A 24,679-nucleotide genomic window follows, 5' to 3' on the forward strand; every position below is an offset into this window, starting at 1 on the left:
AATGTGCCAAGATAGTTTGAAATCCCCAAGTAGGTGTAAAATTGGTCGTGTCTACTGGTTGCTGAAAGACCCTAGTGAAAAAGTCAAGATATGATGGTTGTAAATTCCCCGATTTTGTGCTCTTTGATATATGCTAAGCTTTTAATACATGTCAAGTGGTTAGCAAGTAAATAGTGACGTGTTAGTATGAAGTTTCCCCCAAATCAAGTGATATTCAAATACATGACAAGACCGATATAGGTATGAAGTACTTGATGTAAGATCTCATTGAATTGGGTATAATCTAATAGCATGTCTTTCCTAGGCTAGTATATGATGATGAATAGAGGTCTATGTTTCCTAAATTCTTAATGCGATGTCCTAAGGATCTTGAGAGGGAAAGTATGTTGTGATGCCCAACTACTTGAAGTGATTCTTTAATGATTGTGATAACATATGAATGATTGTAATGATGAATGAATGCATTTAATGATGAATGAATGATGTTAGTGATGAATGGATGATCGTAATAATGCATGAATGATATGTGATGAAAAATGATTATGTCTTACTTTTATGTTACGAGTCCTGGGGGTATTTACACCCAAAAAAAGAGCTGTTGTCTAGAGCCTATGTCAGTTTATCGATAATTCTAATCAAGCCATGATTCTCAAAACTCAGTGAACTATAGAACTCTGTTTCCTCAGACAGGTAAAAAGCTTAATAAAGCTCGGTAATCTCAGTTATCTCTGTAATCTCTATATCTCTAGTAACCTAGCCTCAGACCTGTAATCAGCTCAGTTCTAATAGTATTCAAGTGATTCAATCCTAATCTCAGAAGTGATTTGAGTAATCCATTCAAGCTCTGTATCGTCAGTCAGATACCATGATTCGATATCTTTTTCGTCAGATACAGAGACAAATGATCTAAGCATAACTCAGTCAGACCTTTTGAGTAATATGATCAGTGTCAGATTCAGTTCAGCCAGTGTTCAGTTCTGAGTCTTTCAGCTTGAAGTAGAAACTAGCACCGAGCGAGTTCAAGGATGGGAACTCACCTACTAGTAGAGGGTGTGATTCTTAGAAGCAATCCTTGTGCTCCAGAACTACGTAGCCAGCGTAGGTTGAGACATCACACTTGTTAGTTGAGGGTGGATAAGAGACATCATACCTACTATATAAGGGTAGATGAGGTGGCTGGACCTGCTAGATGAGGGCTCTACCGTTCTCGTTTGAGGACCTGCTAGATGAGGGTCACATAGAGTTGTCTTTACCAGTGGCACGGTAATGACATCCTTCCAACTGGGGCACAGGTTGGACCCCATATGTGGTAGATCGGGGCATGTCAGTTAAGTGACTACTGCCCATAGTTTTCGTTTCAGATTCAGTCTCAGTTTCAGAATTAGTCTTCAGAAATCAGGACTGTCAGATACAGTCATCTATCATTGTGAGGAACTCAGATAGTTCCATTAATTTTATGGGCCATCTTATCAGATTGACTTGGTCTCACATACAGTTATTTGATTTTATATTCAGAGATATACTGTTACATAGGTTTGATCACAGTATCAGATTTCTATTGAGTATTCTAATTGTCAGATTCAGATATAATCATATTTCTTATCATTGATAAATCTTCCAAAATTATTTGTTAGAAAGGCTGATCTCTAATCCTGTCAGTCGAAAGAAGTAAGTCCAAGAATTCAGTCATTGATGTAAGCACATCTAGATCCTCAGTTATTAGTATCAGATGAGTCAGTGATTCAATATCTCAGTGTCAGTAGTGAGTTAAGTCTGCAGTAAAGTGGTATCGGAGTTTCAGTATCTAGAGTTGTGATAATTGTGTTCATGTTTTGTGCATTCATGTATGTGTTCTCATGCGGTATTTTCATGATTATTCAGTTTAGATATTGTGCATGCATGAACCCTTGCATTAGCCTACCCCATCTACATACTCGGTACATTTTTATAATGACGCATTTGCGCTATGGTATTTTATTTGACACCATAAGTTCAGAGGCACAAGATCCAGTTTATCCTCAGTAGTTTGGTCCCAGTCAGCAGCAGTAGTTGTGATTCCTCTTCTTTCAAGGACGAGTCTTAGTTTACTACAATTGTTTCAGACTTTGTTTATTTTTTTGTTGACAGAGTTAGTTGGGGACATGTCCCATCAACTCCACAGTTCAGACAGTTAGAGGCTTTTCAGATGGATGTATTAGTATTCAGTTTTCAGTTTTGAGTATGTATAGATGTGTTGAACCTTATGGCAAGTTTCCGCATATTTTTCAGATATCATGCAGTGTACAGGTATAGATATCAGTAAAGGGTTAGCTTGTGGTCCTTCGGGTTCATAAGCACCGTGTGACGTCTCGGGAAGAGATCTCGGGGCATTATATGAAGTTTGCTAAATTGATGATTTCCCCTTATAAAAAGCTTTTGTACAATGACATGCCATCAAAATGGTAATATAATCATCAATATGAGAACAACGATACCCATATTGCATTATTATGTTTTCGGTTCAAAATGAAGTTAAAATATCATGTGGGGACTGTTTGCGAAATCGACTTTCAAAATTGTCAACTTGTCCCTGTATGGTTAAGGATCATTTATCCTCAAGAATGGGTAAATTTTGAGCTCTAAAGAAACTAAAATCAATCCAACAATAATCTAGGGATTTTAGTCTAAATTGAAGAATCAAATAAATAATATGATGGAAACTTATAAGGATTTTGATAAGGGAATGATAAATATGAGCTCGCAAATACCTCAAAATCTCCCAATTAACACTTTCTCAACTTTACACACTCTCTAGGGATTTTAGCTCTCGAGACATATAAAAATAGAGAGAAAATCAGGTAAGAGGGTGGTTTAATAACCTGCCAAGTGCCACTTAAGTGTATACACCAGCTGAATGATGCATCAATTGAAACTTAGAAAATTCAAAGTTTACACTGACCCTTGAGATTCATTCAGAATCTCATAAATGCAAACAAACTATGATACCCTATCAAAGTGACATTTTAAACTCAATGGTATTATTAAAATTTCCATCCTGTGTCATTTTGACAAAAAGATGGACCCACACCCTAGGGCCATTTTTATCAAATTTTAACCAATTTCCCAAAATGAGTCTAGAAGCTTCAAGATCCGAAGCTGATAAAACTATCAAAATTTGCATACAAGGTTGTCAAGATAAAGTTTACACCAGATAGTTATTTTTACCAACGAAGACTTTAAAATAAGTAATTAACTCTAAAAATAAATCAATTGCCCGATAACTGAACAGTCAACTCCACTAAGTCAAAAATGACTTGAGGCAGCTATAAAAAGCTCTAAATACTGAAAATGAGTGGAAATGCAAAAAATGACATGGAAGGTCATTACATTATGGTTATTTAGAAAAGTGAAGTAGCAAAGTTGGCAAAAGGGGGATACCTTAAGTAATATTCATTGGAAGTTTTTATTTTCTTAGAGGTTATATAGGAAGTCTTGCTCAGGCATGTTAGCTCACTACTTTTTCCTTTCGAGTATTCAATCTCTTTCTATCCATTGACTTTTAAGGATGAAATTCCTTTTAGTAGTGGATATTATAATGACCCTCTAGGTTATTTTCTTATTTTCTATACATATTTGGTATTTTGTGCCTTCTCACGGCAGCTATAGGCTATTTATGAATTGTGGGAGTTGACGCGTTAGTCTTTGAACATTTTATTTGGTATTTAAGCTTATTTCTTTATTTTAGAGATTTCATTGTTGAGGAATTGGTCTTGGACCAAAATTCATAGTAGAAGGCCTTGGTTGAGAATCCCAATAGCACCGTTAGCTCTAGAATATGGAATTTAGGTTGGGGAACTCTTGGTCTGGGTCCCAAGGCTTCCTAACTTATTTTGAGCAATTGGGTAGAATTTGATAAAAATAGAACTATGGGTGTGGGACCTATATTTACTCAAAACGACCTCAGATAAAAGTTTTGATGGCTTCATTGAGCCCAAAATATAGAATTTGGTGTGATGGAAAAATTTATTTGCGCGCATGGGATTCTAAATGAATCCCAAGTCCCTTATTGCAGTTTTTAAGGACTTAAGCATATGTTGGTTTTTCCAATATTTGATGCAGGCTATTTTGGCCTTCTCATTTACATGGCATTAACTGTATTTGGGATAGGAAATATTTCTGGCATTCGCGTTCACAAAGGGTAATTCATCCTAGCTAGCTCAGCTTTACTCTTCTATTAGTAGTGGACTAGGAGTTCACAAAGGCTTGTTTTGATCTGGCATCGCATTCGCGACCCTTGCTCGTGTTAGCAAAGGGCATTGCCCTGGTAGTATATAACTCTCTCTTTTATATTTTTTAATTCATATTCCACCTTTTTCCACTATTATTTGATTTTTAACTCAAGAACTTAAGGGAAATTAGTAATGACAGATTGGACTAAGTCAGGGAAACATTGGTGATCATTCTTCCATCGTTATTACATAGGTTTCTGCTCTAATTCTTCATTAAATTCTTGATTTTACCCTTGCTTTCCCTTAGATATTAAGTCTGATTCGAGCATACTTGAAACTATGTTTCTGATTAATTTTTGAGCACGCATTCCTTATCCTTCAAGGGACCTTGTGACTGATTCAATTTTAAAGTTTTGTTAGCAAGCCTTATAGGCCCATTTTTTACCCAATTTTGGGCCCAAAATTTATGGTAAAATGGGTACTATTTTACTCGTATTAATATGTAGTTTATAATTTTATAGTACGATAAAATCCAAAGATCATGGAGTAAAGATAAGTAATTCATTGATGGTTCAAGATCTGCGATTTGGCATTGAGGTTGGATTCAGTCTACTATTCTCAATGAGACTTTGTACTGTATGGACTATATTATAGGTGGGGGTTATAATATAGGGTTAGGGCTAGTTGTAAAAGTAATTAACAGGTTTAATAACTCTAATAGAGTTTTAAATTTAGCATTAGCCTAGAATACCAACCATAGTTTTATCATACTATAAAGCCTGAATAGTTATGTAAACTACCTTAGGTTGGCACTAACAATTCTTAGTGTAGAATTTAGGGTAGTACTTATCCTTTTTTATGATATTCCTCAATTAAAATCACCTTGTAGAATGATATCTCTTATTAATTTTGCTTCTGATTGTTATATGCTCAATTAAAACCCTCAATAAAGTTATATGCTCTCATTGTTCTATATATTATGTTATTTGACCTGAGTCCTTTATTATGAGACCATGGACACTAGGTTAGTTCAAAAAAATATATGTTTTAGAGGATTTGTGGCTTACTGTATAACTATTTCTTTACTTATATTTGCTTTGTTTAGATACTAGTAGTGGCATGTATACATTATCCACACTCTTACATCTACTATAGCCAATTAAGGCAACTCTTTATCTGGATTTGGGGCCGTTTTAAATTAGGTTAGGATATGTTCTGCCTCTAAGACTAGACTTATTTCCTTTAGTACCTTGGGATAGGATTCAAAAACTGCATCCTAGGTTCGGGTAAGTTTTCCTTAGGTTGGGTTACAAGAGGTAGTAGTGGGTTTCATTTCCCTTTATAAATAGAATGTTTTGAATAACTCTCCATTAGGAGTATATAGACATATTAATTATTTTCTTAGTTTTTCACTTTAGGTATGGATTGACTTAGACTTGATAGCATGCCTTTTTAGCTTCATTACCTTTGGGGAAGGGGTAGTTGATCTTTAACCGCTCGATATTGAATTTTGTGAATAAATAGATTGTGATGGGTTTATAACACTTAGATCATTACTAGTTATGCCATGCATATGAGTTCCAATTTGATTCTGGCATCTATTCATGGTTATGATTTGAGAGCCCTTGTTCTTGGTTTTAGATTATCATGCTTTTTATTATTACCCTATAGATTAGGTTTGAGCACAGCTATTGTTATCATATAGTTATGGATTACCAGGCCTAATATTGTTACCCTATGTTTTAGCTTAAACCCGACTATTATTATCATATAGTTATGGGTTATTTGGCATCTTGTTATCATCCATTATATCTTATTTGATTCTAGTTGTCATTATTACTACTATTATGGATTTGGTTTATGAAAGTCCTGGTTTGGGACTAGGAAGTGTATATGGATATCCTGAGTCTTCTATGGCCCTTCTGTCTGTGAGCCACAGTGTCAGAGGATGATGGTTGCTGTAGGTCCTGCCTTTGCGAGCTTTTGAGCTAAAGGAAGTGTATACACTTCTGTTGGATATGGTATTTTTCATGGCCTCATTTGCATTCATTTCCTATCACCAATAAAAATGTTTGGCAGTTATATCTATTTATCTATGAAGGCTGTATAAATATAGGTTATGTTTGATATTTTTTGAGTGATTAATTGTATTGATATTTTTTGAGTGATTGATTTTAACTTTTAGGCTTGTTGGGGCCTAATTAGTTTATTATTTGTCTGAGATAGCAGGTTACACTATTGCTTGGTTATTTGTGTAGCTCATGGTAGGTTGGTTATGGACTGACACCAGAGGTTGTTGGTATGTTTCTGATTCCTTGTCTCTTGTTATTATGGTTATTCATATTTCGATTAGAGAATATGATTATGTTCAAGTTAGACCCCATATTTGTTTATGATCCTCAAGATGTTATGCTAGTTTCCTTTGGTTAGAACTTTTTGGTTTAGCTATTCTTATGATATATTTTTTGGTTTCCTTCGTAATATTATTATATATTTGTATACCTTTTTGTCATATTGATATTATATATGTTCCTTCATACCTCTATTGTGTATCATATATCTCTTTCTTCATTGTACTATCATACGTTGACCAGATACAATCTGGCATAATTTTTCCCCAGATTACTTGTAGGGTATGATAGTTTATCCTTACTTTTCTATTTAGTATTATTATATCTCATCTCTTAGATAGTCGAATCTAATGTTATCCTTGCTTTACTAGTTACTTTTACATACAGTGCTTTTGGATCTTAATTGGTCGATGCCTACAGAGTACCTCATGTTGGTATGCATCCTATACTTTTGCACCTTGTAGATCATGGTATGAGTTCACGCTGCTGACATGTGCATCGTGTGGAGATGCCTTGGATCAATGATTCGGGGTGATCTTTTGACATTTAGAGTTGTTCCTGCTCTCTCTTTATTGTTAGATTGCTCTCCACTTTTGTATTTTAGAGGTGGCTTTGTATATTTTTAATTTGTGTTTCACTTTGTACTTCTATTGTATTAGAAGCTCTTGAACTGACTTCACTACGTTTTCGGAACATATTTACTTCCTTCTTGTATTCTTTCTCTTTTCATGTAATATTGCTTTTGTTTTCTTATTAGTCCACTACTAGCTGTTTCAGACTAAGGGTTGTCTTACCTATTGGTGGTTTATAGTAGGTGTCATCATGACCTAAGAGATTGGGTCGTGACAAGTCGAGGTTAAATCCTCGTTAAGTCTTAGGTTGGGAGTTAGGATTCAGGCTAAAGATTTAAATTTATGATCTATTCTAAATTTGTTATTCTAAGCTAATTTAGATTATGTAAGAAATATCCAAACATTGAAATCTAAAAGAAAATAGAATCCTAAACCAAACATTTAAACTAGAACTCAAGAATAATATAGCTGAAAGAATGCATGCAGCAAATCACAACTCGTAACATCCCACATTAAATATCAATATCATATGTTAAACTCACCCCACCCCATACCATTGTCATCCTTAGGAATAGGTTTTCTAGTCCTAAAATACAAAATTACACTAAACGTGACACAAATAATATCTCATTATCCTCTTCACTACATTCCAATGTTTTCTTTATGGATTAGAAAGAAAAGGACTAACAATACTAATAACCGAGTACTATATGGTCTTGTAAAAATTATTTCATACATCAAATGACGGTGGACGAAGCGTGAGAAACTTTCTACATATTTTCCTTCTTATCATCACTACAAAAATATTGCTTCATGTTTAATTTGAAGTAGATATAAAGATGTATTAATAATTTTTACATTATCCATGTTGAATCTATGAAGTAATTTCTAATGTACTTGTCTTGTGATAACCATAACTCCGTTATTTATTGGTCTCTCTATCACGGACAATTTTCATGTGTCAAGAATTTGCCTTCCATGTCCTAAGTCTTTCTTGCTTCAAATTTTGAATCATGCAATTATGATAAACTACAAGAATATCATCTACATAAAATAACAAAACTATAAAATCATTCTTAAAAAACTTTTGCACAAAAGTATAGTAGTCTGAAAAAGTCTCTTGAAGCCAGTTGACTCATAAAAGAATGAAACTTCTTGTACCACTACTTAGGAGCTTGTTTCAAATCATAAAAGCTATTTTTCAACTTGAAAACATAATTCTCTTTCTTCTAAACATCAAAAATTTTTGGTTTCTCCATGTAAATTTCTTCATCTAAATTACTCTGAAGAAAAGCAATTACAACATTCATTTGCTCAATCTCTGAACCAAGACTTGCAAATAAGTCTAGAACCACGTTAATAGGTGACATCATCATAATCAGAGAGAATTTATCATTAAAATTAATTTATTTTTGGTTAAAATCCTTAACACTAACATGGCCTTGTACCATGGAACTAGATTTCTATATTCATGTTTAACTCAAAAAATTTGCTTTTTTTATTAGTGTTTCTATTTGTATTTAGTTTTAAAACAAGAGATGTGGTTATTAATAAGTATTTAATCTCATTTTTAATAGCATCAAATTATCTTTCTTTTTCTTTATTATCCATGTCCTCATCAAAACGCTCAGATTCTTACTTGGCATTTAAGAGTACATACTTATTGGGAGAATAATGACATGAATGTATTTTATCTCTAGTAGATCTTCTGAGAGAACTCTAATGAGAATCAATAGAAGTTGGTTGTTTTCTAACCACAACATATTGTATTGGATCATCAACAATATCATATTGGTATTTTTGAACAAGCTCACTATTTTTTGTTATCAACTTGTTTTTCTTTTGGTGCAATTATCACAGGAAATGGGTCAACATCAACTAAGTTCTCACTGCTTTGAGAATCAACCTTCTTAGCTTGATCAAAATATTCAATTGTATAGTCTTAAAAGAACATAATATCACGTCATCCAACATGTTTCTTCACAACAGAATCATAAAAATAATATACAAATTTATCTTGATCAGAAGTAATAAAAACACTATCAAGTTTTAACATCCAACTTTGACCTACCATTCTTAGGAATACTTACAAATAATTTACATGTAAAGACTCTCAAGTGGTCATAAGAGATGTTCTTATCAAATTAAATCCAAATCAATAGTAGGAGATAGCTTGATAATATAAGCAGCAATATTATGTTATTTTTCCTACAAAATTGCAACTTAGCATCCAAAATCAGACATATACCCCTCTCAACTAGAGTTTTGTTCATTCTCTCTACTAAACTATCACGGTCCAAACCCATTGTGAGTGGTGCCCATACTACTCACCCGGTGGCAGAACCAATAACCCCAAAAACATAATTCAACGTATGAAATAAATAAAGAAAACTATCCCATTATAGTTCAAGGATTAACCAGTATAACAACTAATGAGAAATGGAAAAATAAATATTAAACCAAACGCCTCTAATATTCAAAAGTCGATGTATCAAAACACACTAAGAAAGTTAAAAGGGGGATGCAACCGCCAAAAACTAAAGAAAATGCAGAAGTCCAAACAAAGAACAATGTCATAAAGAGAGATCACATGATCGCCCGATATGCTGCTCACCTTAAAATCTGGAGTCAACCGCTGAAATAACAATAGAGGTCTCATAGGAGCTACTAGAATATGTGTTGCACTCACCAAAGTAAATGCAGTTGTTGTATCAGTACACAAGAACAACAGTGTACTGGTAGGGTCATTTGACCAACCCAAGATAAGAATATGAACATATAACTAAGTTACAGTACAATAAGTTAATTTGTGCTTAAGAAACATACACTTAGCACAACAAGCAACAATGAATTATTTAGAATCAAACCAACAATCAACATATCATCACCAAAACAAGTTTAGTAAATATCAAGACAAAACCAAGTCATGACATATTATTAGATAAAAGAGAAGATCTCTTCGGTCTGCTTATGGAACCGTCAAACTCACCTGTCCCTAGTACATACAAGCTAAGGGATATACAACCTCCCTCAATCCATAACCAACAGGGGGAAATTACCGTCCATGTACTAAAATCCCCAACACGAGTGTCTTCAAACCTTATTCCACCAAAAGCTCAAGAAAACGTTCTAAATACCAAACATTCCATATTTAGCAAGTAAGGTAGGTCAAAATCATGTAACAACTACAAAACGTTACAAAGACCACACCCAATAATATGCACTAACAAGTCATACTACAAAGTAGTAAACATGCATATATAGCACAAATTATATTAAACTGCAAACTGTCGCCTACCTTGAACCAAGCTTGTACAACTCCACTATGTCAGAGCTTTGTCCTTCGTGCAATTTTCGCTTGCTTGTGATCTTGAAAATGCATATAAATAAATAACTAAAGAAATAATACAAAATGTCCAAATTTATAACTAACACCTAGATTCTAAGGTCAAATTCATGATCATTCTCTTCCTGTTTAGGGCTATTCTACTGTAATTCATTTAAAACTGCTAATTTCATGAATAAATTAGTGAATTAATAGAATGTGAGGATAAATTAATTGTTAATAATCAAAAATCATTAACTTATTTCTTAATTTTTCCCTTTCACTAGTAAATAATCAAAATCCACCCTAAAACCCTCCCTAAATTCCATGAATTAACACTTCTAAAGCTTAATAATTAAATACAATTTAACGGCGATAAATTGCTTACCTTGATGAAGCAAAACAAAGAATTTCTAGTGTATTTCACCCTAAATCTCCCTTTATTTTTCCCAAAATGAGATTTTGAGATATAAACTATTTTGGAAAATTACTTCAATAAGACTGCAATTTTCGTGTTATAGTAGTACTGCTAAGAGGTACCACTTTAGCGGTAAACACCAATATGGCGGTGGTTGACAGCCCTTAACCACAGCTATATTAGGATTATTTTGCTATAGTGCTTACCTCAATAGTGATTTACGGAATGCTATATATTGTCAATAGGATAGAATGTCCATCTTCACTCAAAAATTTAACCTTTGTCAATACACATTAAACCTGGAACCTGTAAAACAGTGCCCTTTATACTAAGATCAATTTTGAGAGTCCTACTTACCTAAATTTAATTCCATAAATTCCTATGGGCTCCTTCCTGTCTTAGCTAACTATAAATTAGGACAAATACCACTACCTCGGTTTAAATCATTTCTAGATTTTCCTAGGGCATACCTCTCTCCAAAATTAATTCAAACTATCATAGCCTAAATTTTGTAACTTCCAAACTATGAAGAATTTGGACATGAGATATTAAACTAGGACTCATACATAATGATAGAGAGTGTCATTACAACTAATACCAATTTACCTATCATTCATCCCCAAATGATCAAATGATAAATATAGGCTAAACAAAGAAGAAGGAGAGGACATGTATCCTCAAACCATTAAGGGTACTTATCCTACATATCCTTCTCAATCTCCCAAGTAGCTTTCTTGATCGAACAATGCTTCTATTTCACCTTCACCAAATGAATTTCCTCTGTCCTTAATTTTCAAACATCCTGATCTAGAATCACTATTGGTTCCTTCATAAGCTAAATTATTATTTAATAGGACTAAGTCCTATTTAATGATTTAGTCTCTATATCTATAGTACCTTTTTAACATTGAAACATGAACACCAAATGGACCACCAAAAACCCTGACAATATGCTAACCAATATGCAACTTAACCCAATTTCTTAAGAACCTTGAAGGGACCTATATATCAAGTGTTGAGCTTTACCCTCTTGTTGAATGTCATGACTCCCTTTATAGTATACACCTAGAGTAAAACTTGCTCACCAACTTTAAAGAACATGCCCTCACCTTATAGTCTGTGTACTCCATTCACTCACTTTGAGGAGCTAAAAAATTGGATTAAATAAACCTTACCTTCCCCTGATCCTCCTGTACCAAATCTAGGCCCAAATGCTTAACAACTCCCAAATCAAACCACCTAATAGGTGACCTATACTTCCTTCTATAAAGTGCCTCAGATAGTGCCATGTCAATACTGGAGTGATAACTATTGTTGTATGAAAACTCAAAAATGGAAGAAACTGGTCCCAATGACCACCAAAATCAATCACACATGTCCTCTAGCACCTAGATCATCCTCTCCAACTACCCATAAATTTAAGGGTGAAAAGATGTGCTAAACATGAGCTTAGTGATCAACGACTCATGCAAGTTGCCCCAAAACATAGAAGTGGACTTTGAATCTCTATTAGAAATGATAGTAAGTGGAACCACATAGAGTCTCACAATATACTTGACATAAATTTTAAGTAACTATTGAGCATTATAGTCTACTCAAATCAGTAAAAAGTGAGTTGACTTTGTCAGTTGATCTACTACCACCCAAATGGAGTCATTCTCTCCCAAAGTCTTAGGGAGGCCCATCATGAAGTCCATAGCAATATGCTTCCACTTCCACGTGGTTATAGGCATTCTCTAAAACATCCCCAACGGCCTTGGATGCTTATAATTTACTCATAGACAAATTTGACATTTGGACACATAATCCACTATGTCCCTCATCATCCCGGACTACCAATAAACCTTTTTTAAGTCATAGTACATCTTAGTTGTTCTGGAATGAATAGAATAATGCGAACCATATACCTTAGAAAGTATATCATAAATTTGATCACCAACTCGAGGAACACATAATCTTCCCTTAAATTACAGCACCTCTCTTGCGTCAAGAGTGGTGTCTGTCACCTCCACGTGCACCACTTTATTTTAGGGTGAATTCAAATTTTTATCCTTGAATTGTTTGGACTTAATCTACTCCATAAGAATTGATTTTACCTTTATTCTATCCAACACGCCACCCTTGTCTGAGACCTCAAACGGCATGCTTAGAGATGCTAGAGTTTGAAACTCTCTAGCTAATGGTTGCCTGGATACCCTAAAAAATGATAAACGACCCATACTCACAACTTTTTGGATCAATGTGTATGCCACCATATTGGTCTTACCCGAATGATATTGAAGCACTAACTGAAGAAGGTGTTGGGGCTGAAGACCTGTGAGGAAATTGAGGATGGTTACCACCCTTTGAATTTGGCTGATTAAAGTTAAAACTAACCGTCCTTGCCCTCCTCTCATTTCCTCTCTCCCTCTTTTTAATCTACTACTCCTCTATCTGTTGAGCATGGATCATCAGACTAGACAAGTCCATCTCACTAATCAACATTGCGGTCCTACACTCCTTGACTATACTATCAGATAGCCAGACAAAAACTTACTCATCTTAGACCTGTTATCAGCTACCACATGAGGAGCATATCTAGCTAACTAAGTAAACTTAAAGGAATACTCCCTCATGCTCATGCTACCCTGTCTCAAGTTAATATACTCTAACACCTTTTTTTCCCTCAACACCAATGGGAAGAATCTATTTAAGAAAGTGGTGGCAAACTTTTCCCATTCTATAGAGGCTGCATCTACACCCCTGTTAACCTTTCACTACTTAAACCCAGTATGGGCTATATCCTGCAACTAGTATGTAGCCAACTGAGCACTCTGACTAGATTTCACCACCATAGCATCCGTGACCTTCTGAACTATATCTAAGAATTCTCATGGATCCTTTCAGATTGGGATCCCGTGAAAGAAGAAGGATTCATCCGGGTAAAATCCCAAATTCTAGTTGTAGTAGTATTGGACATTGGTTTGGCTGGAATAACAGGTGGCCGTTCATTCTGTGCTGTCATGGAGTTCGCTAAAGTAGTGAATGTAGCCCTAAATTCTGCTTGAGAGATATGCTCGTTTAGAGGATCTTCCTGGATGGGCTTCGAGGCTATCTAGTTCCTGTTCTTCTTTCATTCTTCTTGGGAGGCATATTCTGTAAATGGAAGGAAGAAATAGATTAGACAGGAAGTTTAACTTAAGCTCACGCTTACTTGCACGACATGAATACTGAAAGAAGGGAAACTTTTTCCTAAACACCTTGTAGCCTCTCGTCCATAAGTGTGGTGCTTTACACACCCATGCACAAGACTCTACTTGACGTGGCTTTCAGACTTCCTAGGACATTTTAAAACCGTAGGTACGAATACCAAGTTTGTAACACCCCAAGAGTACACCCTGGGTGTCACACAGTGCTTACAGTCCCGAGGGACCACAAGCTAACCCATGAGTTGGTACCTACTGTGACCACAAAATAATAATATCATAATTGTGAAAGAACAACTGATATGCCATAAGGTTTTAATAACTGAATTTAAGACTAAAATATGAGTCTATAGAAATAACTGACTGAATTTGATAAAATACTGATAAACTAGATAACTAAATGAAATTTCTAAATACTGAATAACTAACTCTAATGTCTGATAAGCCTCTAAAATAGAATGACTGTGAGTTGATGGGATAGGCCCTAACTAACTACTAAACTGAGACATGAAATAAAGTAAGCCTGTCCTTGAAGTATGAGGACTCACCACTGCTACTGCTAAGGATTTGATAAGTCTAATCATAAGTCGGGAACTGAGCATCAGAACCTATGATATCAGATATCATAGCATAAAAGAAAAGGTATGTGATCAGTACTTTGAATGTACTGGTTTGCTAAATGAGGTATGTTGATCTACGTGGTTTCATGAACAGAACTAATAATTAACTGAATATACATGTAAAGCATAGAGCAATGAATAGAGAGCATAAAATCTGTAGGTACTAGGAATATGTAGAAATCTATAAATACTGAGTATATATGAAAATCTGTAGATACTAGGGATGCATGACCGAGCATATAACATAAACTAAGTAAAATATGTAAAATGAAATACTAAAATAACTTAAATTTGTATGCCTTGGTAGAATAACACAAAGGTTGAATAACTGAACTAGGAGTGTAACTGAGAATGTATCTGAGACTGTATCTGAGACTATATCTGAGACTGTGGGAGGTATCATCTAACCGACATACCCCAATCTGAGCTAATCGTGGTCCAACCTATGACCCCAGTTGGAAGGGTGTTAATACTGTTCCACGGTTACTAACGCTGGCTATGTGGATGCACTAAACTAATCTAATGTATAAAGGACTAAGGGTGTCAAGCCTGAACTGATGGGTGACCCCTGCGAGATAGTCAAGCCTAATCTGACAGGTGACTTCTCATACTACGCTGGCTATGTAGTTTTGGTATATAGGGAATGCTACTAATGACTCTTCCTATCTTATGGGGAATTCCCATCCCTACACTCGCTCGGTGCTAAATCCTACTCCCAACTGAAAGACACTAAAATACTAGACTGTTCTAACTTTAACTGACTGATAATCAACTATTCTGATATTGCTAATAGTATATTCTGAAAATTATTCTTTAATGTATTGAGACTAGACTAAATAAACAACTATGATTTTTGGGTATTCATTACCCCCAAAACGTAAAACAACAATGGTAAAATAACACTAAATCTTAGGGGACAAAACATAAAGGCTTTTATTAAATCAATCACTCTTGTAGACATTTTATCAAACACTTGTAGTTCATGGTTTAAAATAATCATAGGAATGCCATGGAACTTATAGAAATAGCATGAATTTGACATAATAGTATTAAATCATAGTTTAATTCAATAATTAATAATATTAAAACATGGGGGATTGAAAAACAACAATAATTTCATTGAATCATGATATAAAATCAATAGTACAAGAGATTCATAGGTGAAATCATAATTTATAATCAACTAACGTCAAAAGATCACAATTTTATAATTTAAATAGGATATTTGGAATCCATGGATGAAAAGGGTCCATGGATAAACACCTAGAATACCTAGGATTATAAATTTGGAAGAATTGATGGAGAGTTCTTAAGATTTAGCCTTGATTCTTGAGAGCTAGGGTTGCTTTTTCTTGAAGAGAGTTGATTTTAATTTGAGAGAATAATGAGAAAATGAGAAAATAAAGCCCTCTTAGGGTTTAATCTCGTGTTTATGCATATTTGGGCCATGGGAAAAGACCAAACGGCCCCTGTAATTTAAAATCACAAAACTGGACAAAAATTTTGATTCTCACCCTTGGCATGACGCGGCACTATCATGTCGTGTCACTAGAATTTGCCAACTGGGAATGTGGCTATTGGCGCAATGCGGTGGTGTCGCGTTGCCACCTTGGATGCTACCTGGAAACTCATGCATTGGGAGTTAGATTATGATAAGGAAATGCGAGGTATTATAGTTACATAATCTTTGATCCCTTGAGTCTCAAGGAGTTTCTTAAAGAACCTATTAGTTTGACAAATGTAGGTAAGGTTTGGTGGAGGTCATTTTCTACATTTAGACCTTTAGATTTTCCTAGTTTGTCTTGGACATAGTTTTTTGATGGCCTTCTTTGAGAGATTTGTACTGTATAATTTGAGAGAAAATATGTGTGATGAGATGATGAGTATGATCACTTAGAGTAAAACTCCATGAATACTGATTATTATGAAGCATATTTTAATTCATTGTCTGGATATTCAATTTCTAATAGTTCCACTATGTCTTAGAGTATTAAAAAGCTTTTATAAGGTTTAGATGGTTCTTATCAATTGGATAGTGTAGATAGTAGTTTTAGGGAATTTTTTCCTGAGTATTTTGAGTATGCCAAGATGATAGAGTCTATTATCCAAGATACTTTGGTAGGAACCAAAAAGTTGTTTCATTATGGTGAGTTTAGTGGATACACCTCCTGAGGTAGAGATTTATTGAGTAGAGGTTCCCATAGTTATCATGGTAGGACAGTTTATCCCACTTTGTAGGTATCAGGTGGTAGACCTTCAGTTTTAATGACTTCAGCCATCCAGATATCAGACTAGGGTATTTATTCTAATTGATCTGCATCTCCTCAGATTAAAAGTTGTAAGGGATATTTACTATGCGATGAGTTTGGATATGTGGCCAAAGATTTCCCTTGGATTGTTTTAATGCCTACTCATATATCTGAAGTGAGAGGTAGTTAATAATGTTTTAATGAACCTCTTGGTCATTTTCTATATTTCTATATATTTTCACTATTTAGAGATTTCCTATAGCTTCCCAAAGTCATTTATGACTTGTTGAAGCCAACAGTTTAGTTATCGGATAATTCATTTAGTTTTTAGAGTCAATTCCCTATTTTGAGGTCTTTACTAGCAAGAATTGGTTATCCATCACAAACATTAGTTTAACAACCTCGTATGCCAAATTAAACCATTCCATCAGCTCTAAAACATTGAATTTATGTTAGGGGGACCTTTGGTTTGGATCCCAAGGCTTTTGAACTCATTTCAGTCTATTGGCTAGAAATTGATAAAAAATAGCCCTTAGGTGTAGGGCCTATCTTACATTGAGACTTCAAATAGAAATCTCAACCACGCTATGGGTCTAGAATGTTGAATTAATAGGGTAGCATATTTTATTTGCATTTATAAGATTTTGAATGAATCCCAAGGGATCGATAAAGGCTTTGAATCTTCCAAGTCCCCAAATGGTGCATCTTATAAAGCAGTACTTGGGTCGTATTAGCAGAGGCTGCTTAAAGGGCTAGGTGATCATTTATGCAACCAGGCTTGCCATCAAGTAGGCTACTAAAGATGAGTCCACTCTGCTTAAGTGAAGGTCGCTTAAGCGATTGTTGGTTCTCTTAAGTGGAGCGCGTAGGTCAGTTGGTATTTCTTAAGAGGTACTTAGCCGCTTTAGCGGTGAACACTTAAGAGATCAAGTCTCTATTTAAGAGACACCTAGGAAGGATTAAATCCCCCACCTACCCAATTTTCTCCCTATTTTTCCATAAGTTCAAGAGCTTGGAGCCCTAGAGAGTATGGAAACTTGGGGAAGAATTTATTAGGAGGTTTTGGGGTAATTATGAGCTTGAATTTCCTATTTCTATATCAAAATCTTGGTAAGCTTCAATTATATTCATGGTAAATTTATCAATTTATTTCAAAAATTCCCATATTATTGTTTGGGTTGATTTTAGCATCATTTGAGCTCAGGATTCACCTATTCTTGAGGGAAAATAATCCTTGAGAATAGAGGGACATTAATAATTTAAAAAAAATGATTCTACATGTGGGCTCCATATGGGATTTTTACATAATGTTGGATCCAAAGGAAACAAATACAATATGGGTACCATTATCCTTGTATTGATTAGTAGATTAGCATTTTGCTAGCGTGGCATTATGTGGAAGCTTCTCGAAAGGGAAATTGAGTTTTTAGGATTTTGTTGGGCTTTCTTTGGTGTCGAGGTAGGCTAGGCTTACCTTTCTTTAAAACTGAGCTTAATTTTAGTATATCTATGATAATCTACTATATGTGTATTGGGAATTAGGTCTTGGAGGTATATTTAATATAACCTGGACCCTTTATCTGATTAAGGAATTGTAAAATAAGCATGATTGGCTTAGTTACACATTCTTTAGGTTCAATTTCAGTCTTAGAATTAAGTGTGGATTATTTAATATCAAGTAGTAAAATTAGTTGCCTTACCCTAATTTGGGGTAGAATTTGCTATAGAATGGATTTAGGGATTAGAAGTGGGCCCATCAGCACACCTTAGGCCAAGACTATTACTAACTCCTTGTAGACTTAATAAATAATATGTCATCTGAATGTTTGTGTTAGAGCTTTAGGAGGTTATATGTATAATGCTTTATGCTATATTGATACTTGGGTGATAGTATTAGTTCCAGTTTAAGTCTGTCGATTTATGATCTTAAGACCGATGTGATTCTGGCACTAACAATGATATGAGTTTTGATTCAAGTCCAGTAAATGATGATATGAGTTTCAATTCAAGTCTGGTATAGAGTGGTTATCTATGACGATTATGGAAATAGTTTGAGTCTGGTGTTTATGGTATGGAAGGATCCACGGTTATGATTTCAACATATGCTTAATAAGCATAATTTTGGGCATTGCTTCTCTTTCATTGCCCCCTCCTAGATAATGTAAGATTGCATTGGGTTATTTGTTATATTGTACTTACTGGATTGTGGGTGCCAATTTTGTGGTGATATCTATGTTTTCTTTAATTTTTTTTATTCTAGTTATTTGCTTGAAGTATTTTGAGCATTATTCTAGGTATGCCCTCTCACCTTGACTTAGCTTATTTATCTTGTATTTTATTATATTTATATTATTGTTTAGCTCAGTCGTTCGATGATGCCTACAATGTACTCATGGCTTTGGCAATCATACCACACTTCTATACCTATTTTTTGTAGATCTAAGTACTAGTTATCGCCATTGATACTATAATCAGGTGAGCCAAAGTTTGGAGATAGGGTGAGCTCTCGAAGCTAGAGTTAACCTTTCTCCATCCTTTGTATTTTGGTTAGTCTTTTCATTTTTGAGACTGATGTGTATTTGACTATGATAATACTCATGTTCCTTTTATATAAATGGTTCTTGTAATAATACTACAAGGTCATGGGATATTGATGTTTCTATTATCTATCATCTATTTATTACTATTCCACGATTTAGTACATAGAAGCCTTTTTCTTGCATATTTTAGGTATTTATGCCAATTTTTCCACCAAATTAGCCGATTTCTCATAGCTCTAAGCTACAGTTTGGCTTACCTACTAGTGATAAAGTAGGTTCCATCATGACTCAGAAATTTAGTCGTGAAAACTTTCTATTAGAGTTCTAGTTTTACCAGTATTGTTGGTACAAGAGAAAGTGTCTTATCTTCAAAACAATGACATCTGTTTTTATCTTCAGGAGCCTATAGGAAATTCTTAGGAGATCTTCACTTCCTTCACTAATTTTGTTCTAAGAGTATGAGTTGGTATCTAAGGATTTCTTTGGTGTTACTCTTTGGCAGATTGCTCCAATCTATGCTATTGCTACACGAGATGAGGATCCCAATTCTGTGATAAAGGATCTCGCCAAAGTTTTTAGATTACCTAGAGGTTGAGGACAGGTGAGAGACATAGCCCCAGTCAGAGACCAGGACAAGGAGCCTTTACAAGACCATATTTCGAAACTTGCGCTAGAGATTCCTCCAACCCAGCCAATAGTGGGCCAAGGACTAGCCCAGGATACACTGAGGTTTATTTCTTTATCACTTCTTAGGGATTCATTATTTCATCTCTTGGGTTTAGTTGGTGGTGAACCATTTGATGGTGCTCAATCTGCAGATTATTATAGTACTGTGGCGGGCCATGCCTATAGCTGCGGCTCTTAGATTTGAGATTTCTCCAGCACCGACAGTTGCTCAACTGATATTTGCCCGAGCTACTATGTATGTTGAGGAGCAAAAGATGTTGGGTAGATATTTGAAATTGACTCTGCCTAGGTTTTTTGATGCACTAATGAGGGCGCTTAGGAGTTTGCTTGTAATAATAGTCTCTATAAATTAGGCCTAGTTAAAAAACATGGTGTGGACTACACTACTTTCTAATTGGATTTCACAACTTGTCCCTAGGGAAGGGGTGATCTTTATTCGAGGCCAGTTGGATCTTAGCCTTAGAGATAATTTAAGGGACCAATTCTCGAGGTTGGAGCATGGATCCATGATGGTTGTGAAGTATAAGGCTCAATTTTATGAGTTGTCCAGATATGTTATATCTATCTTATAGGTCAAGTATTAGTAGATTCAATGTTTTGTTCGGGGAGTAAGACTTCTTCTCCTCATGGATACATAAAGTTTGGTTTTTGTTAGTAAATCTTTTACTGAGGTTTTTAATGATGTGATGATTATGAAGGAGATGTATTGTGAGGTCCAAGGGGCAGTGATAAGATATCGCGATACCAGGGTAGTTTTAATGGGGGCCAAAGTTGCTCATAGTTCAGAAGTAGTTATTCTTAGGGTAGATACCCTCTGCGTCAACCTTAATAGTATCTAGGTTAGTCAAGTAGGATCGTTCATGACGTACTTTAGCTTACCAATGGAGGCCAATCTAGTTATAATGATCATCCAAGCCAGAGTAGCGGTCATCCTTTAAAAAGTTTATCTTTTGGGTATTCTAGTCGAGATAGTTATTATAGGTCAGGCGGATCTTCTGTCTTTAGTAAGCACCTAAATCATGTTATGGTTTAGGGATTTTGGCTATTTCTCGAGAGAGTGTCCTAGTCATGGAGTTGTGGTTTCTGCAGCTCAGAGTGTTCCATTAATTAGGGCGATACTGGCCCCAGATAGAGGTGGTATGCATGGTTACTGTAGTAGTCCCTAGGGTGTTCATGGAGGTCCTCAAGTAGGTAGGGTAGAAGAGTGATCAGGATCCTAGCCAGGTGGCGGGTATGGTTAATTGCCTGCCATACTTGCTAGACCCAAGGTAGAGTCTTTAGATGTTGTTATTACATGTGCAATTTCAGTGTGCCAGTAGCCAACTTTTTCTTTATTTGATCTGGGATCCATTAATATATCTACTTATTCTTACGTATCTACTTATTATGCCCCATGATTAGAGTTATCCTAGGATTTACTATCTATGTCATTATATGATCTACTCTCATGGGCGATTATTTAGTAGTGGATTAGATTTATAAATCATATTTTGTAACTATTTAAATGTTTGATACTTAGGCTGATCTTATTGTATTAAACATAGTGGATTTTGATGTAATTCTAGTCATGGACTGTTTATCCTGCTATCATGTGGTCTTGGATTATATTACAAATAATTTTACCTTAGCCATGCCCGGTATAATGCTAGTTATATGGGAAGAATCTACTAGCCGCAAGCTGACGGGTATTATTTCTTATGTTTAAGCTAAGATACTTATATATAAGGGTTGCGAGTCTTATCTCACTTATATTTGTGATGTATTATGGAGATTTTCTCGCTTGAATCTATTCCAATAGTTCATAAGTTTCCTAATGTTTTTTCTATTGATCTATCCGGTGTTCCTCTTAAACATGATATTGAGTTTATTATTGATCTTGAGTCGGGCACCCGACCTATTTCAATGGAACCTTACCCCATGGCTCTTGTCAAGATTAAAGAGCTAAATTATCAGCTTTATGTTATTCATTGTAAGGGTTTTATTAGATTGAGTGTGCCTCTTTAGGTGCTTCTGTCTTGTTGCAAAGAAAAAGGATAGTTCTTTTTGTATATTTATTGACTATAGGCAGCTTAATAAGGTGATAGTGAATAACAGGTATCCTATGCCTTGTATTAATGATTTATTTGACCAGCTTTAGGGAGAAGTGGTGTTCTCTAAGATTGACTTGAAGTCCAACTACCATCAATTGAGAACTAGGGCAGAGGATATTCCAAATCCAACCTTGGGAACTCATTATGGCCATTATAATTTCCTAATGATGTCTTTTGGGTTAACCAATGCCCTAGCCACATTTATGGATTTGATAACTATGTTTTCAGGCCATATTTGGAATCTTTCATGATCGTGTTCAGCGACGACATCCTTGTGTATTCGAGGAGTAGGGAGAAGCATATGCAGCGTTTAAGGATTGTGATCCAAACTTTGAGAGATCATAGGATTTTCACAAAATTCTCAAAGTATGAGTTCGAGCTCAAGTCGGTAACATTCTTAGGACATATGGTGTCTAAGAATAGGATTATGGTGGACCTAGTGAAGTTGAGGCATTAGTGATTAGGCCGGGCATACATCTACGTCTAAGGTTTGTAGCTTCATTGGTGTATTTGATTACTAAGAGCAAGAGTAGTTTGTTGAGGGTTTCACAATTATCGCAGTGTTGATGACTAGATATACTTGAAAGAAGTTTTCTTCCTAGTGGTTCAAGGAGTGTGAGTCCAACTTTTGGAAGCTCAAGGTATTTCTCACTATATCTCCTATATTAAGTCTTCCTATTAAGGGTGAGGGAATCACCATATATTGTGATCCTTTTGATGTTGGTTTGGGTTGTATGTTGATTTAGCAAGGTCAAGTTATTTCTTATACATCGAGGCAGGTGAAGGTGCATGAGTGCAACTACCCCACTCATGATTTAGAGTTTGTGGCAGTAGTGTTTGTGTTTAAGATTTATGGCATTATCAAAATGTTGTGCATTATGAGATCTACAAGGATCATCATAGTATTCAGCACCTAATGACCCAGAGAGAGCTTACTTCTAGGCAGTTTATATGGATAGAGTTTTTAAGGGATTATAACCTCTTAAGTTTATGCCATCCGAGCCAGGCGAACGCGGTAGAAGACGTCTTGAACCAGAAGGCAATGACTATAGGTAATTTAGCTTCTATCTCAGTTTCTTAAAGGCCATTGGTGTGGGATGTCCATTCCTTATACAACTTGATGGTGCGAGTTGACGTTTTAGACCCCGAGAGGATTCTTGCTAGTGTTGAGGTAATGTCTACCTTATTTGAGCAGATTTGGAGTCGCCAGTTTGAGGATATGAGACATCGCATCATCTGTGATCAGGTGTTGAGTGGTGAGTCAAAGAGGGATACCATAGATTCTAAGGATATTCTAAGGTATAAAAGTTGTATTTGTGTTTTGAGGGTTGGTGACTTGGTTTAGTCGATTTTGTGTGAGGCTCACAGCTTCAGATATTATATTCACCCTTGTACAGCTAAGATGTATAGAGATTTGAGGCAGCATTATTGATGTAGTGGCATGAAGAGAGATGTGATAGAATTTTTAGATCATTACCTGTGTTGTCAGCAGGTGAAGGTCAAGCATAAGATATTTAACGGCTTGATTTAAAGATTCCCTATTCTCGAGAGGAAGTGGGAGCGGGTCATCGTGGACTTTATTAGGGTTTACCTCGTACCTCTCAAATTTTTAATGGTATTTGGGTCATTGTTGATTGGTTGACCAAATTGGCACACTTCATTCCTATTTAGATGTCCTTTAATGATGAGAGGTTACCCCATATTTATGTTCATCAGATAGTTTGTTTGCATAGAATGCCTATATCTAACATTCCAAACTAGGGTTTGGTTTACACTTCTAGCTTCTAGACAGCTTTTTATGAGGAGTTGGGCACTAAGGTGGATCTTTGTCACAACCCGAGGCTACCCCCTAGTCGCAACACGGTTCTTGGAACCACAAGTGATCCCAAGATAACCCATTAACTGGCATACTTCTTGAGCAACTAATTTAAATTGTATAAAAACTAAATTTACTTAGAGGAAACATGATCATGAGAAAGTTTGAATAAATGTAATGCTGGAAAAGTTTACATCATGATAAAACTGAAGAAAGAAACTTTAATTACATGTAATGACTCTAACTAAATATCTATGAAGTCTCTACTATACTGAAAATAGGCGGCTGGGACCTGCCTCCAACCACCACAAATCAACACATAAGAATGATCGCAATACGGACTGGAGTTCCCGATGTAGGAGAACTCATCACCCACTGGCTGAGAGCTGAGAACTACCTAACCCTAGTGTATAAACTATATTTGGTACCTACATTATGAATGATGTAGCCACAAACACATATATGTGGTTAGTACGTTCAAATTTATTGAGTATATGGAGACATGAACTAAATCACAAAAATCATTAAAACATGCTTTAAAATTGAGGACATATGTTATTTACTGAAACATATATTTAAAACATGGATATGAATGAAAACTATAAGTCATAGTGAGAT

This window comes from Capsicum annuum, chromosome 7 (assembly GCF_002878395.1).
Source record: "Capsicum annuum cultivar UCD-10X-F1 chromosome 7, UCD10Xv1.1, whole genome shotgun sequence".
Lineage (NCBI taxonomy): Eukaryota > Viridiplantae > Streptophyta > Magnoliopsida > Solanales > Solanaceae > Capsicum > Capsicum annuum.